Source organism: Mirounga angustirostris, unplaced genomic scaffold (assembly GCF_029215605.1).
Source record: "Mirounga angustirostris isolate CCGP_5_RB_7025 unplaced genomic scaffold, mMirAng1.0.hap1 SCAF_9, whole genome shotgun sequence".
Lineage (NCBI taxonomy): Eukaryota > Metazoa > Chordata > Mammalia > Carnivora > Phocidae > Mirounga > Mirounga angustirostris.
The window spans coordinates 30,254,474-30,268,230 of record NW_026991717.1 but is presented as its reverse complement, the minus strand read 5'-3'; the positions used below and the strand labels follow the sequence as shown (position 1 = coordinate 30,268,230).

The 13,757-nt window shown below is 38.6% G+C and overlaps 1 protein-coding gene across 8 annotated transcripts in view; it reads left to right on the top strand.

Moving 5' to 3' along the window:
* SCAPER (S-phase cyclin A associated protein in the ER) overlaps positions 1–13,757 on the top strand; it is a 539,097-nt gene that overhangs the window by 381,175 nt on the left and 144,165 nt on the right. The window lies entirely within an intron of this gene.

Genomic DNA, 13,757 nt, shown 5'->3' with positions numbered 1-13,757 from the left:
ACCGAGTGTGTTCTCGGTGCCAGTCACTCACTGTGCTAGGTGCTTTGCATGTGTTACCTTGTTCACTCCTCCCAGTCACTAGCAGCCATGTCTGTGGCCCACTACCAGAATGAGAGTTGGCAGCCGTCATATTTGGAGCATGACTGCAACCTGAGAGAGCCGTGATATCCCTTTTGAAAGCATGTTTATTCATTCCAAATGGCAAAGAGAATGTTCAGAATTGCTTTCCCATGATTACTGAGGTTTTGTCCCTAAAGGCTTCTGTTCCCTTTTCTTGGTCTTAAGATACAGCGTAGAGACTGGTGGAGTTCATCTTATAGTGGAAAAGAGATATCCCTTTGTGTTCCAAAAGCAGGTAAATAATCTAGGGCTTCCAATCCTAATAACCAGGGGAAAAACTATTTCCTAGGGAGTCCCTTCTTAGGGTCAGTTGTATGCATGTGTGGACATGGGAATGGGATTACCACATCTAGGAACCATTCAAAATAGACCCTGTCCATAGGGAACTTAGAGTCATAGAAAATGAGATGGATTAAACTCTAAATGTCATTAGTAGTAGCCTACTGTGTTACCTTTGTGGAACAGCCACTCCGGTGATATACAGACAAACTCGTCATAAAAGGAATGTTTTGCTAAATATCCAGTATCTGCTTAGTTTCCTGAGATGCTTCACCTCATGTGCTCTATAGCTTACTTCTTATTCTGGTTTCTTGACTCCTTGTTTTTCTGGGTGTTGTGGATACTACCTGTTCTAAGCATTGTACCGATGCCTCTTCTTAGCAGCTCTCTCTTATGCCATGTGATCCTTCCCTCAATGGCCATACCTGATTAAACCAAAAGTGGACATTTGACTCCAGCAGCCAGTCTGTAGACCAGCCAACAATATTGGACTTAAAACTCAGCCCAGAAAGTTAAACTGAGCCAGTCAGGTTTCTCTCTCAGGAATTTGCAGTTGGAAAGTTGTAGAACTCCAACTCATTTTTTTCTAGTGTATTTGAATTTGAAAAATCATGTAGAGTAACTTCTGGGATGGCCATTACAGGGCTCTGTTTAGCAGGGCCAACAAAGGCCATTTGGGGAAAAAGGAGGAGAACAGAACTGCTTCAGGAAAGAGAAGGGAGATGGAAATGAGAGCGGGTCCAGTCTACAGAGCTGGCATTGTTCCTGCCCTCCTGAGGTCTAGTAGTTCATATTCTCCTGGATTCGTGGGAAGTTCCCAGTAACCTTACAACAAATGACTCTTTTTACTTGAAAGTATTCTTACTGAATTTCTGCCCCTTCAAACCGAAAGAGCCTAATACTTTTGAATAAAAATATTGAAGATTTTTTTAAAGATTTATTTATTTATTTGGGAGAGAGAGAGAGTGCACGCCCAAGCAAGGGGGGAGTGGCAGAGGGAGAGTGAGAGAGAGACCCCTCCAGCAGACTCCCTGCCGAGCGGGGAGCCTGACATAGGGCTGGATCCCAGCACACTGAGATCATAACCTGAGTCGAAGTCAAGAATCAGACGCTTAACCTACTGAGCCACTCAGTCGCCCCAACATTAAAGATTTCTTAAACTCTAGATTGGCTTGAAAATACTTGACTGTGTTATAGAACCTTCCTTGTGACCTCCTTTGTTTTTCTAAATTCTTTCATATCAAGAAAGAATTAATGAATGACCACAGTATAGAGGGAGCACACTCTACAAGTTCTCTAGAGTATAGTTCTTTGTGAACATTAAATGTTTCTATAAGCTGGTACTGGCTGAACTTTCCTTTTCTTTACTAACCCTAATTTGGAGAATCTGTATAGAAAATAACGTAGATTAAACTTGCTATCCCTGGTTGCTAAGGCAAACACACTTAAGTAACATACTCTACAGTGGGAGCTTATCTTCAGAATCAAAGATAAGAGAATGTATTATGTATTGTTCTTTAAGAACAAATAACAGTACTACTCATATTTTTTATAGCTCTTAAGTGTTAACTTCCTTGGTGATCCTTAGGTCCCAGATTGGTTACCGCATCATTAACTTTATAATTAGGACTTACTTTGAATTCCAGCAACATTTTCTTACCATTTATGAACAACTGAAAAATCTATTTCTTTAGATCCTGCTCTCTCAGACTTGATCATAATGGGCCATAGTCCAACTTTTTAATAAAAATAAGTTTGTTAATGAGAAACTCAATCATTTTCTGAAATTAGAAACCAGTTTCCTGTTGAGACGATGAGACTACAATGTTTTGAAGGTGAGAAGACTGCAAGAGCAGCTATCCCTCCCCCACTCAAATCCTGGCAGCATGATGCAGCTCAGAACATTAATCCTGTGCTACAAGGTAAAGCTGCATTATATTTTTAAGAACTGAATAATATGCCTTTAACGGCACAGTTTCAGTTGCTAGGGGAGAGACAGCGTTTGTAAGAGACCACTTGTCCTCTATTCCTTAAGTCATTTTATAATATTTAACAGAAGGAATAAAAGCATTGCCTTATATTTTTTTCAGGGCAACCTTTTCTGGGATTGCACTTTTGTTTCTCGCAGGGAAACCAAGCAGTATCTCCATATTATTCAACATCTACCACAGAGCATGGCATACTCAAGGACCTGATGCAAGCCTTGGAGCATTGCATCGTCTCATGCCTCTCTCTCTCTCTCTCTCTCTCTCTCTCTCTCTCTCGCAGTAAGAAATGCAAAACTTCATTCTGGAGGGGGTGGTTGTTTTACCAAAATTGCACCTGTAGATGCTGGATTCGTGTTTTCTTTTTTTTTTTTAATGAGCATTTTTTATTTATTTATTTTTATTAACATATAATGTATTATTTGTTTCAGGGGTACAGGTCTGTGATTCATCAGTCTTACACAATTTACAGCACTCACCATAGCACATACCCTCCCCAATGTCCATCACCCAGCCACCCCATCCCTCCCACCCCACTCCACTCCAGCAACCCTCAGTTTGTTTCCTGAGTTTAAGAGTCTCTTATGGTTTCTTTCTTTTTTTTTTTTTTTTAAGATTTTATTTATTTATTTGACAGAGAGAGAGACAGTGAGAGAGGGAATACAAGCAGGGGGAGTGGGAGAGGGAGAAGCAGGCTTCCTGCAGAACAGGGAGCCCGATGTGGGGCTCGATCCCAGGACCCTGGAATCATGACCTGAGCTGAAGGCAGACGCTTAACAACTGAGCCACCCAGGCGCCCCTCTTATGGTTTCTAATAAAATTAGCAGTTTCAAATTTTGTTTTCATAGTCCAATCTACATTAAGGCATTTGCTTAGAAAGCTCTCAAGTAATATTTTGTCCAATGTTTTTGGTTACCTATCTACTTAAGAAAATCTTTAACTGGACTATATCATTGTTAAATCACTCCTGGGACATTACTCACAACTTATCTGAGGCTCTGACTTGCTTGCCATTTTCTTTATACTGTTACCTTCTCAATTATTTTCACCAAGTCTAGCTATTGATTCAAAGATCAGGTTAATTGCCTTATTGAAAATCAAAATGCATATAAATAGTTCTCTACATTGGCCTTTGAGTTAAGGTAAAAACAAATGTCTCACCTTTTCAAATTGATGTATTCTAGCAAAGATAGTTGTAAAGTTAATTTCTATTAAGTGAATCCAATTTTCTTATTAATTTCCTTCATTAAGTCAGCAATGAATTTCTGTGGGCCAAGTGTCAGTTCATTAACAGTCGATGGAGAGTTGTAGCCAAGTCCTTTGGTGTTCTAGACAGTGTAACACAGCAGTCTTGTTGAAAACAAGCTCCAGCACTTTCAGAATTATGAATTATGTAGCACTTTCCTAACTTTGTTCTTGTCACCTTCTGGGGCTTGAATTCTTGAAAACACCTAACATAGGATGAAGATTATATCATGTTTTACAAATACATACCACAATCTAACACGTAATGTATCTTAGGCTAAAATTTACTTCTGTAAACATATTCACCTTCCCACTTGGTTAGTTTTGGAACTCAAGCCAGAAATATCTGTATTTCGAATTAGAGAAGAGGGAATATAATGCACTAATAGATTAAACTCAACTGGGATTTAGTGTCAGAGCATTAGGGTTCAAATACCAGCTTTGCCAGTATTTGGTGTGAGACCTGTCTCTTAAGACCTTATTAGCTATAGTATTTTTCATCTGGGAAATAGGGGAAAGATTCCTATCTCACAGGGTCACTGTGAAGATAAATGCTAATATGTATAAAGGGGCTTTGTGAATTGCCATGCCTTAGCATGGGACACCTGTGGCATTTGGGGCAGAATGCAGGATTGTCCTGCCCACAAGGTGTGTGACATCCTTTGGCCCATTAAATGACATTAAACACCCATTATATACCTGTGTTCCCAGTTGTTTTCAAAACCAAATATGTCATTACACATTTCTATTGTGAACTATGTGCTGGGCAATAGAGTTGTGGAAATAAAAAAGACATTGTCCATATCCTCAGGAGGCTCACTTGTTAGGGTTGAGCTAAACAGGAAAAGATGTAATTTAGTACAGTGTGCTAAGTAAAACTGTAGAAGTATGCACTAAGTACAGAAAGAGCACAAAGGATGGAGTAATTAACTGACAGAGAAGGACACAGAGTCTTACCTAAAGGTTATAACATGTGAACTTGGTTTTAAAAAAGATTCAAAGTTTGCCAAATTAACAAATCCTCCTAAGTTAGCAGAGAGCACAGCATATGCAAGATCATGGAGGCCTGAAATAATAGGATGTGCTTAGGGAGCTGTAAACATTGGTATTATTGGAACACAAATGTCCTAATATCATTAGAACAGTATCAGAAATATCTAGGTATGAGAAAATTGGGCAAATGGCAATTCAGGAAAAAGTAAAAGGTTTTTATTCCTTATTTCATATTTGGGGGAGAAAAGTTCGTACCAGTTTTATTCACTCATCTATTAATTGTTGCTACTATCTTAATTTAAGCCCTATTGCTCGTACTTTTCTAACCAAACACAAAGAGGAATTCAGTCATTTAACACACCTGTATTGCCAGGTACTTGGCACTTTGTTTATTCTCATGGCTAGAAGGTGAGTGAGAGAGAGAGAACCTTTGTAAAGGGGTGCTCTGAACCCCTGCAAAACACTTGGCATTTTCAGAAATGCAATAGCAATAAAGCTGCTTTATAAATATATTAGACTTATTTAAGTCTTTGGCTTATCTTCACCAATTTTATCACTTACATACGTGAAGAAACTGAGGCTTAAAAAGACTAAATGATTTATCATCAGTCATCAGATTGGCAGCTAGGACTGAGCATCCTCGTCTGGTATCCATTTTTCTATACCTTATTGCCTTATTGTTTCTGATGTGTGAACATTTAACTTTCACTATTTTAATAAAAATAAAGTACCATTTCATTAATATCTTAGAAAAAATTACTGTCATTATTCTGTGAGTTGCCAGACAGAGGTTTTTTTGTTGTTGTTATTTGTTTGTTGTTTAGTTTTTGACTTTTGGTGGGGGAGAAACTGTTTGATTGGCTTTGGATTTTCAGTTTAGGATTTTTGGTAGTAGCTTATTGGTGTAGGTACAGGAAATGTACCTGAAAAAAAAAAAATCATTTTTCCCACCTAGGAGTCAAAGAGGGACAAGAGGAACTGATCTAACAGAAATTAAGAAACAGAAACCAAAACCACTTAAAATGATTTGTATGTATAAGAGAAAATGCTCAGGGAAGATCTAGCAATGAAGTCGAAAAAAGAAATAAAACATTTCATTGTTACCTTAAATACCCTTTTCAGAACTTAAATCAGGTGACATACATGGAGTAAATTTCTCATAGTGTTTACTTGCCATCAGTAACTGATAATCAATACTAGGGAGTTGGAAACCACATGCCACCTCATGTGTCCACTACATGATAGCCCTCAGGAAGTGTTAATAAGATGGTATTTGCCAGTGTGGGTGAAATCTGGAAGACAGCCCATTTGTTAATAAACAATTCCTTATTTCTAAGCAGGATTCTTTTAATATAATTCTAAATATTTTTAGATCAAGGTTTACTAAAAGTAAGTAACTTTCCCTAAGACAATAAAAGTAAAAAATTGTTTTGCAAGCTAATTAGCCATAGTGATTGATAAATACTCTTCTCCATTTGATATATTGAGGCATTTTGTTTGTGTCTCAAAAGGCTGCAGAGACGGTTATAGTTGACAGCTGTTGTACCACTAATAAGATTAAAGTAAAGAAATTAGTTTTGTCGACTTTAATCTGCTGTTTAACACTGCAGACCACCTGGGGTCTTCTCCAGGGCCCGCATGTTTAATTGTGAATTTAAAATTGCATAACCAGATCCTACTTACGAACATATCTGAAGACTGGCTAATGGTAACTTGTTCCAGGACAAGACAGAGTTAGCACTAGACTTTAGAATTAATGTTTTAATTTGATGCCCACCCTACATTTTTAAATGTATTATTCTGATCTTTGAAACATAACACCTTCTCAGTGGGAGGTTAATTTTAGGAAATGAAGAAAGTTTAATTAGGTTGGTACTTAAGATATATCTGATTTTCCCATCTAAAATTAGAATATGTCTCTGTGGAATAATTAAATTGCCAATTCTTATTGTACCAAATTGACCAATTAAGAAAAGAAACCCTTGCGATAACACATCTAGTTGAAGATTTCTTACTCCTTGCTCTGGGCATCATTATAATTAGGAAAATAGTTTAATTTAAAAATTAATTTTGGTTTTATCAAAATGTCATGTTGTAGAATGTGATGTGCAATGCAAAAATCCTTTGTGATTATTTATTACATTGAGTTTTAATGCAAACTGAAGTATAGAGTATATATAATTTATATCCCCACAGTGAAGATCATTTGGTCAAGCAGCATTATTAGCATCCCTGGAAGACCCCCCCATCTTGAGCTGAGATTTGTTGTTCCTGAATGTTGGCTCCCTCACTAGCCCTGCCCACCCCAAGTGTTCTGGCATCAGACAGATGGAGCAAGAGCAAGAAAGGTAGTGTGGGTTTAGACTAGTCTTCACAGCTCCAAATTTCCTCTTCATCCACAGCTCATGCTGATCCAAATATCCCATTATCTACTGCAAAAGCCTTCCCAAATTCTGTCACAGGTTCACCTTTTCTGTGGTCACAAGAATGCCAATACTGAACAATCCACAGGTGCATCGGGCATCACATAGGGAGTGGAATTCAGTTTGCCTGCCTGCTGCCTCCAGGATCAGTACCTTGAAGAAGTTGGTGGGCACCGCCTCATGGTTCTTGCTGATTACCTGGTACTACTTCACATAGGACCATCCATCAGCCTCCATCCTGCAGGTGGACCCAGACACACAAGACCTTTCAGGGCTCCCAGGGTCTGGTCAGACCCAAGGCCGCCATCTTCAGGAAGCTTTCCCTGACCTGACCTCTAGCTTGTGGCCATCTGCAGGACTGCCCCTCAGCATGAAGCTTCTGTGCCTTTTGCAGCTTCCCCAGGAGGCTAGAAGCTCCCTCCAGGGTAGAGACTGACTTTGACCGTTTCCCTCATGCCCATCACTGGGTCAGGCAGAGTGGGTTGTGGCAATAAATACTACTGAAAGAAAAAAATTGAGGGAGAGTATATTAGGAAATGACTATAGTGTAGCTGATAATCTGATAGTGTAGCTAATACAACCTCATTGGAGGTGAGGAATGCTTATGGCATATGCCAAAATATGTTTTAACTGTTTTTAGTAATTATAATTAGTGGTGGTACTATTCATTGTTTTTCTGAAACTGTTGTGTGTTGTAGCATAAAGCAAGTGAGTACTTAACGGATATTCTAATTCTGTCATCCTTGATACCTTTGAGAGCCAAGATTCTCAGTGTCAAAGAAAAGATAGAGAGCTATCATATAGAAGAATTTAAAGGGAAAAAAAGATCCCTTAATCCTGAATTTGAATCTGAAATATCACTATGCTTTCGTAAGATATTTTATCTTTAAGTAGGTGGCATGGTTCCTACTTCTACTCATTCTAATGACTGTTTTAAAAATAGAGAAGTGGAAAGTGTCGGTAATTAATGTTAATGTATTCCATAGTTATATATTCTTATATATTCTGCTTGAAACAAGGAAGACAGTTGTCCCTTCATTAGACATCTCTGTGCTCAGCCAGCTTGGTACTGCACACTGTGATGGAGCAAGAGGAGCAATCAGGCAATGACCTTATCCAGAAGAGGGGCGCCTGGGTCGGTTAAACATCTGCTTTCCGCTCGGGCCATGACCCCAGGAGTCCTGGGATCCAGCTCCACATCAGGTTCCCTACTCTACAGGGAGCCTGCTTCTCCCTCTCCTCCCCGCTTGTGCTCGCTCTTGCATTCTCTCTCTCAAATAAATAAATAAATAACTATCTTTAAAAAAAAAAAGACCTTATCCAAAAGTAACTTCGAGTAATTGTGTAATGGAATTGAGTTCTCAGTCGTTCAACAGGAGTCTCAGTTTTCAGCCTCAAGAATTGTCACATGCAGTTCTCAAGTGGGCCACTCATGCAAGGCCAAGCCTAGATCACAGGCTTCATTCTGTGGGCAGCCATTCACTTGGTGAGTCCAGTTAAGGCATTAGAATTCTAACTGCAGTCGGATCTCCCTAGTTACAGATAACTCTTTTTAATACTATCGAAGGAAATTATTTTAGGGGCGCCTGGGTGTCTCAGTCAGTTAAGCATCAGACACTTGATTTCGGCTTAGGTCGTGATCTCAAGGTCGTGAGATCGAGCCCTGCATCAGGCAAATTCTGTGTCATTTCCTAACCATCCTCTGTGTTTTGTGAGGATCTGTCACATTCCCACACTTACCCACACTTACCCACATCAGGTTGAAAGAGTAATTGACGAAAATGCCAAGTTTCTCTTTGCAGCTCTGTTGATGGGACTCTGGTACTTGCTGTGCCTACTTGGCACAGATGTTTGCTCTGCAGGAATGTAGAGTCACTCACTCTCCCCTATGTATGTAACTGTATATCGTTTATGAAATGCTAATGCACAAAGGAATTTGGTAAGTTATAATATATATTGGGGCTCTGGTTTTAAAATGCCCTTGGCAGTTGTTCTTAAACGTCTGCTGTCTTGACACAGGTGTAAGACGGTGGATTTTGGTGAACAGTGCTTTCTGAAAAGTCTTAACTACTGCAAACTGCATAAGGATATAAAGTAAACTATGTACTTCCTAAGTTATAATATCAAATCCTCTTAGGCTACAACCACCTGGGGCTTTTCTCTTTATTCCATAATGTGTAAGTACTAATCTTAATGTCTGAGTTGTACTACACTTGTTTTCTACTATTGTCCTTTTTGTATGTAAATTTGTTACTGTACTTATTGCCAAAATACCCAGTCTTGTGATTCCTTTTCTGTCCTCTGTTTTTCAGAGGCAACATGTTCAGTGAGAAGACTCACTGACATAAGATTCATTCACGTAGTCACGATCATTTGGGACACAAAGCCCTTATTTCAGCCCAGCCACAGTATACTTTTGACAGAATGGGCAGTAAGATTTTAATGTCTTTTCAGAAGATATTTTAAAATCTGGGGCTTTCTGTTTGATGTTAAAAAGTGCTTCTAGTCATTTGAGTTTTAAATTACAGGGAAAACTCCTTGAGCAGACCACCCAGGCTGGGTTCAAAGAAGTGATCTTTCTGAGACAGGTGCTTTTCAAATAGAGGTTGTCTTTCAAACAAGTTTTACTGAGTGGACAAGTTTTTCCTGACCCTGAGATTTTTGGTGCCCCCCCCCCTTTTTTCTCATCAGAAAGTAGTTTCTTTGTAGAAGTTTCTTGGGGGAGTTTTGTGAGCAAAAGATGATATAGATGCACATTCCACACTTTACCAGTAAATGTGTTTTCTTTAAAGTACAGACAGCATTAGGACAAAATCTTATACCTTGTTTTTTATGGGTATGTTTATTGATGCTTTATGATATTCTACAAACAATTGTAGACAGGTTGTGTCTATTGAATAAAACAGAAAAATAGAAATTAAAAATCAAGATTATAAAAATTATAGATAAAAGCCAAAGGGAAAAGTAGGATACAATTATAAAGCTATAAGGTTCCATATGTCATTCTAAATGTAAAACCCTTATTTTTTTTAAGTCTTTAGGGATCTATAATTTTATGTTAATCCTACTATAAAGCTACAGTACACAAAACCATGTAATATGGCACAATGCTTGACAAAATTATTAATTAGAGTAGGAAACCAGGGAATATATCCTGTATTTACTTATGATAAAGATACCATTTCAAGCCAGTAGAGAAAAGGTGAATTTTTCAATAACTTATTAAAGGAGGGGGGATGGTAAATTTAGGCTTCTGGCTCCCACCACATGCCAAAATAAATTCCAAATGATTTGATAGTGAATTATAAAACCCTAAAATTACTACCCACAGTGATAATTCAAGAAAAAATAAATACAAAGGGCTGGATACAAATGTATAGCTACCCTATCTCATAATGAGGAAGAACTTTTTAAATGATCAAAGAAAGGGAAGAAAAAATAAAACCACAAAGAAAAAAATTGTTAGACTACATAAAATTGTTTCACTTCAGGGACGCCTGGGTGGCTCAGTCATTAAGCGTCTGCCTTCGGCTCAGGTCATGGTCCCAGGGTCCTGGGATCGAGCCCCGCATCGGGCTCCCTGCTCTGTGGGAGGCCTGCTTCTCCCTCTCCCTCTGTGCCCCCTGCTTGTGCTCTCTATCAAATAAATAAAAACAATCTTTAAAAAAAATCTTAAAAATGTTCATATCCTTTTACCCAAATTGTCATTCCTGGAAATTTATCCCAAGCAACCAGAATGATATTTTTGGTACAGCTGTTATGAGCACGAGTTGTGCCATTGAGCACATCCTATGTCTGCTGAGTTCCCAAGCATATAAGGTGGCCCTCCTACTATAGAACCTGAGAATTGCTTCCCGGTTTTCATTGTGTCTAGGATATAGGCATGAGACCTAAACTTCACAACCCAGTATACCTATTCCAGGCTTCCACTCTGAAGCTGATAAAGAAGTAAGGAGATCCCAAACTCTGTTCTTTTGACAATTGGAGACAGCTGCATCTGGCGTCCAAAGTCACAGTCTAAGTTCAGGCTGTGGCATATGGTGCCTACTGGTTTTTTCATCAGATCTATTTAGTGTTGTGTGATTTGGGTATTGGTCCTGGCCATGTAACTTCTATGCCTGTGTTTTCTAAATCTTACAATATACCCAATAACCTATCAATTAATTTCCTTTCTGTTTAAGTCATCCAGAGCTTTCTTCCTGTGGCTTGTAACTAAAAGACTATTATAACAGCATTATTTGTAACATTGAAAGTTGAACACAAAAATAGTAAGGGATTGATTGGGGGGAAAATGTCATATCCTTAGTATAACACTGTTCATCCTTTTAAAATCGTGCACTATTTCTCAGTATAAGTATTTTAATCAGAAAAGAAATTTAAAATAGTAGTTGCTTACAAAATTGTTGGAAGCGATTGTAGACCTCTGGGTTGACTCCAGAACAATATCAAACATATCCACTGGGGGCACTGCTCCCCCTGAGGCCAACACAAGTTGGGAAGGAAATAACTTAATGCCATACACAACTGTCTCTCACACCCAGGAAACCACAGAACGGGTACAGATCAGAGATTAGGAAATCAAAGTAGCACAATCCCACTGGTTCTTGACACCCAGAAGCTGGAAAATGGAACCTAGAATGCTGCTGCAGGAAAGCCTCATATTTCCAAATCGTGTTTAATTGCAACCAGAGCTGAGAGCCACAGGAAGATGTCTTCAACTCAGTTCAACCTCCAAATTTTGTATGATAATATTTGTATGGTGGAAAAATCTCTTCAGTATGCATAAATTATGGCTGGAAGGATATGTAAGCTAGTAACCATGGTGATTTCTTTATTTTTTTTTTTAAGATTTTATTTATTCATTTGACAGACACAGCGAGAGAGGGAACACAAGCAGGGGGAGTAGGAGAGGGAGAAGCAGGCTTCCCGCCGAGCAGGGAGCCTGATGCGGGACTCGATCCTGGGACTCCAGGATCATGACCTGAGCTGAAGGCAGACGCTTAACGACTGAGCCACCCACAGGCGCCCCAACCATGGTGATTTCTAAGGTGGTAAATTGGGTGGCTAAGGGACATAAGAGGGAGATGCTTTTTACCATATACCCTTTTTGTGCATGCTGTACTATGGTTGTCATTCATAGTCAAAAAGTTACAAAGGTAAATTGTAATTACATCAAAGCTTGGTAGTTTTTACTGCACTTCATGGGAAAACACCCTCAGGTCTCTGGAGAACCCTTCAAGGCTTTTTGAGAGGAGGGAACAGAGTAGGGCCCTAGGTTCCCCACTTCTGCTTCAGTCAGAGAAACTCTGGTTTTATCAGTTCTCTGGTTTAAGCATCTAAGATTTTGTAAGCTTTTTAATTTTTTTACCTTATTTTTATTTAAGTAATCTCTACACCCAATGTGGGGCTCGAATTCGTGACCCTGAGATCAAGAGTCTCATGCTCCTGTCACTGAGCCAGCCAGACACCCCAAGATTTTGTAAGCTTTTAATCTTCTGAGTAAGAAAGCATTCTGCTGCTTAAAAAAAAAAAAAAAAAAACTGAAGACCGTTATTACAGAATATTAAATGTCATGGAGAAATATTCATTATGTATTTGTTAAATAAATGTACATTTATAAGAATAGGGGGAGCAAAGACCAGAAGTACAAATACCAAATTATTTCTTGATAGTTTTCTTTTTTTTTTATTATGTTATGTTAATCACCATACATTACATCATTAGTTTTTGATGTAGTGTTCCATGATTCATTGTTTGCGTATAACACCCGGTGCTCCATGCAGTACGTGCCCTCTTTAATACCCATCACCAGGCTAACCCATCCCCCCACCCCCTTCCCCTCTAGAACCCTCAGTTTGTTTCTCAGGGTCCATAGTCTCTCGTGGTTCTTCTCCCCCTCCGATTTCCCCCCCTTCATTTTTCCCTTCCTGCTATCGTCTTTTTTTTTTTTTTTTTAACATATAGTGTATTATTTGTTTCAGAGGTACAGGTCTGTGATTCAACAGTCTTACACAATTCCTTGATAGTGTTCTACTATTTCTTTGTCCTTGTCTTTTCCAAATTTATTACAATTATTTTAAAAATTATTTTTATAGGGCAGCACCTGGCTGGTGCACTCTCTCTCTCTCTCTCTCAAATAAAGAAATATTAAAAAAAAAAAATAGTTGGGGTGCCTGGGTGGCTCAGTCAGTTAAACGTCTGCCTTCGACTCAGGTCATGATCTCAGATTCCTGGGATCAACCCCTGAGTCAGGCTCCCTGCTCATTGGGGAGCCTGCTTTTCCCTCTCCTCCCCACTCGTGCACTATCTCGCTATCTCGGTCACTATCTCTGTCTCTCTCAAATAAATGAATAAAATCTCTTTAAAAATTTTTTTGATTTTGTTTGATGAGCACTAAGTGTTGTATGTAAGTGATGAATCACTGAATTCTACTCCAGAAACCAATATTGCACTATATGTTAACTAAGTAAAATTTAAATTAAAAAAGACATTATCAGATAGACTATTAAATACATTTCCATTATCTGCTATGTAACTAAGAAATTTGTAAGAGGCAAGTATTAGATGCTAACAAACACCTGCCTTTGTATAAAAAAATTATAAGCTTTTATATCTAGCTGATGGGCCTTGTACCTAATATTTGGCTTTTTTTTTTTTTTTCAGAGTGATTTCCATCCTGTACCTGTTGCTTTTGTACCATTCATTTTATGTA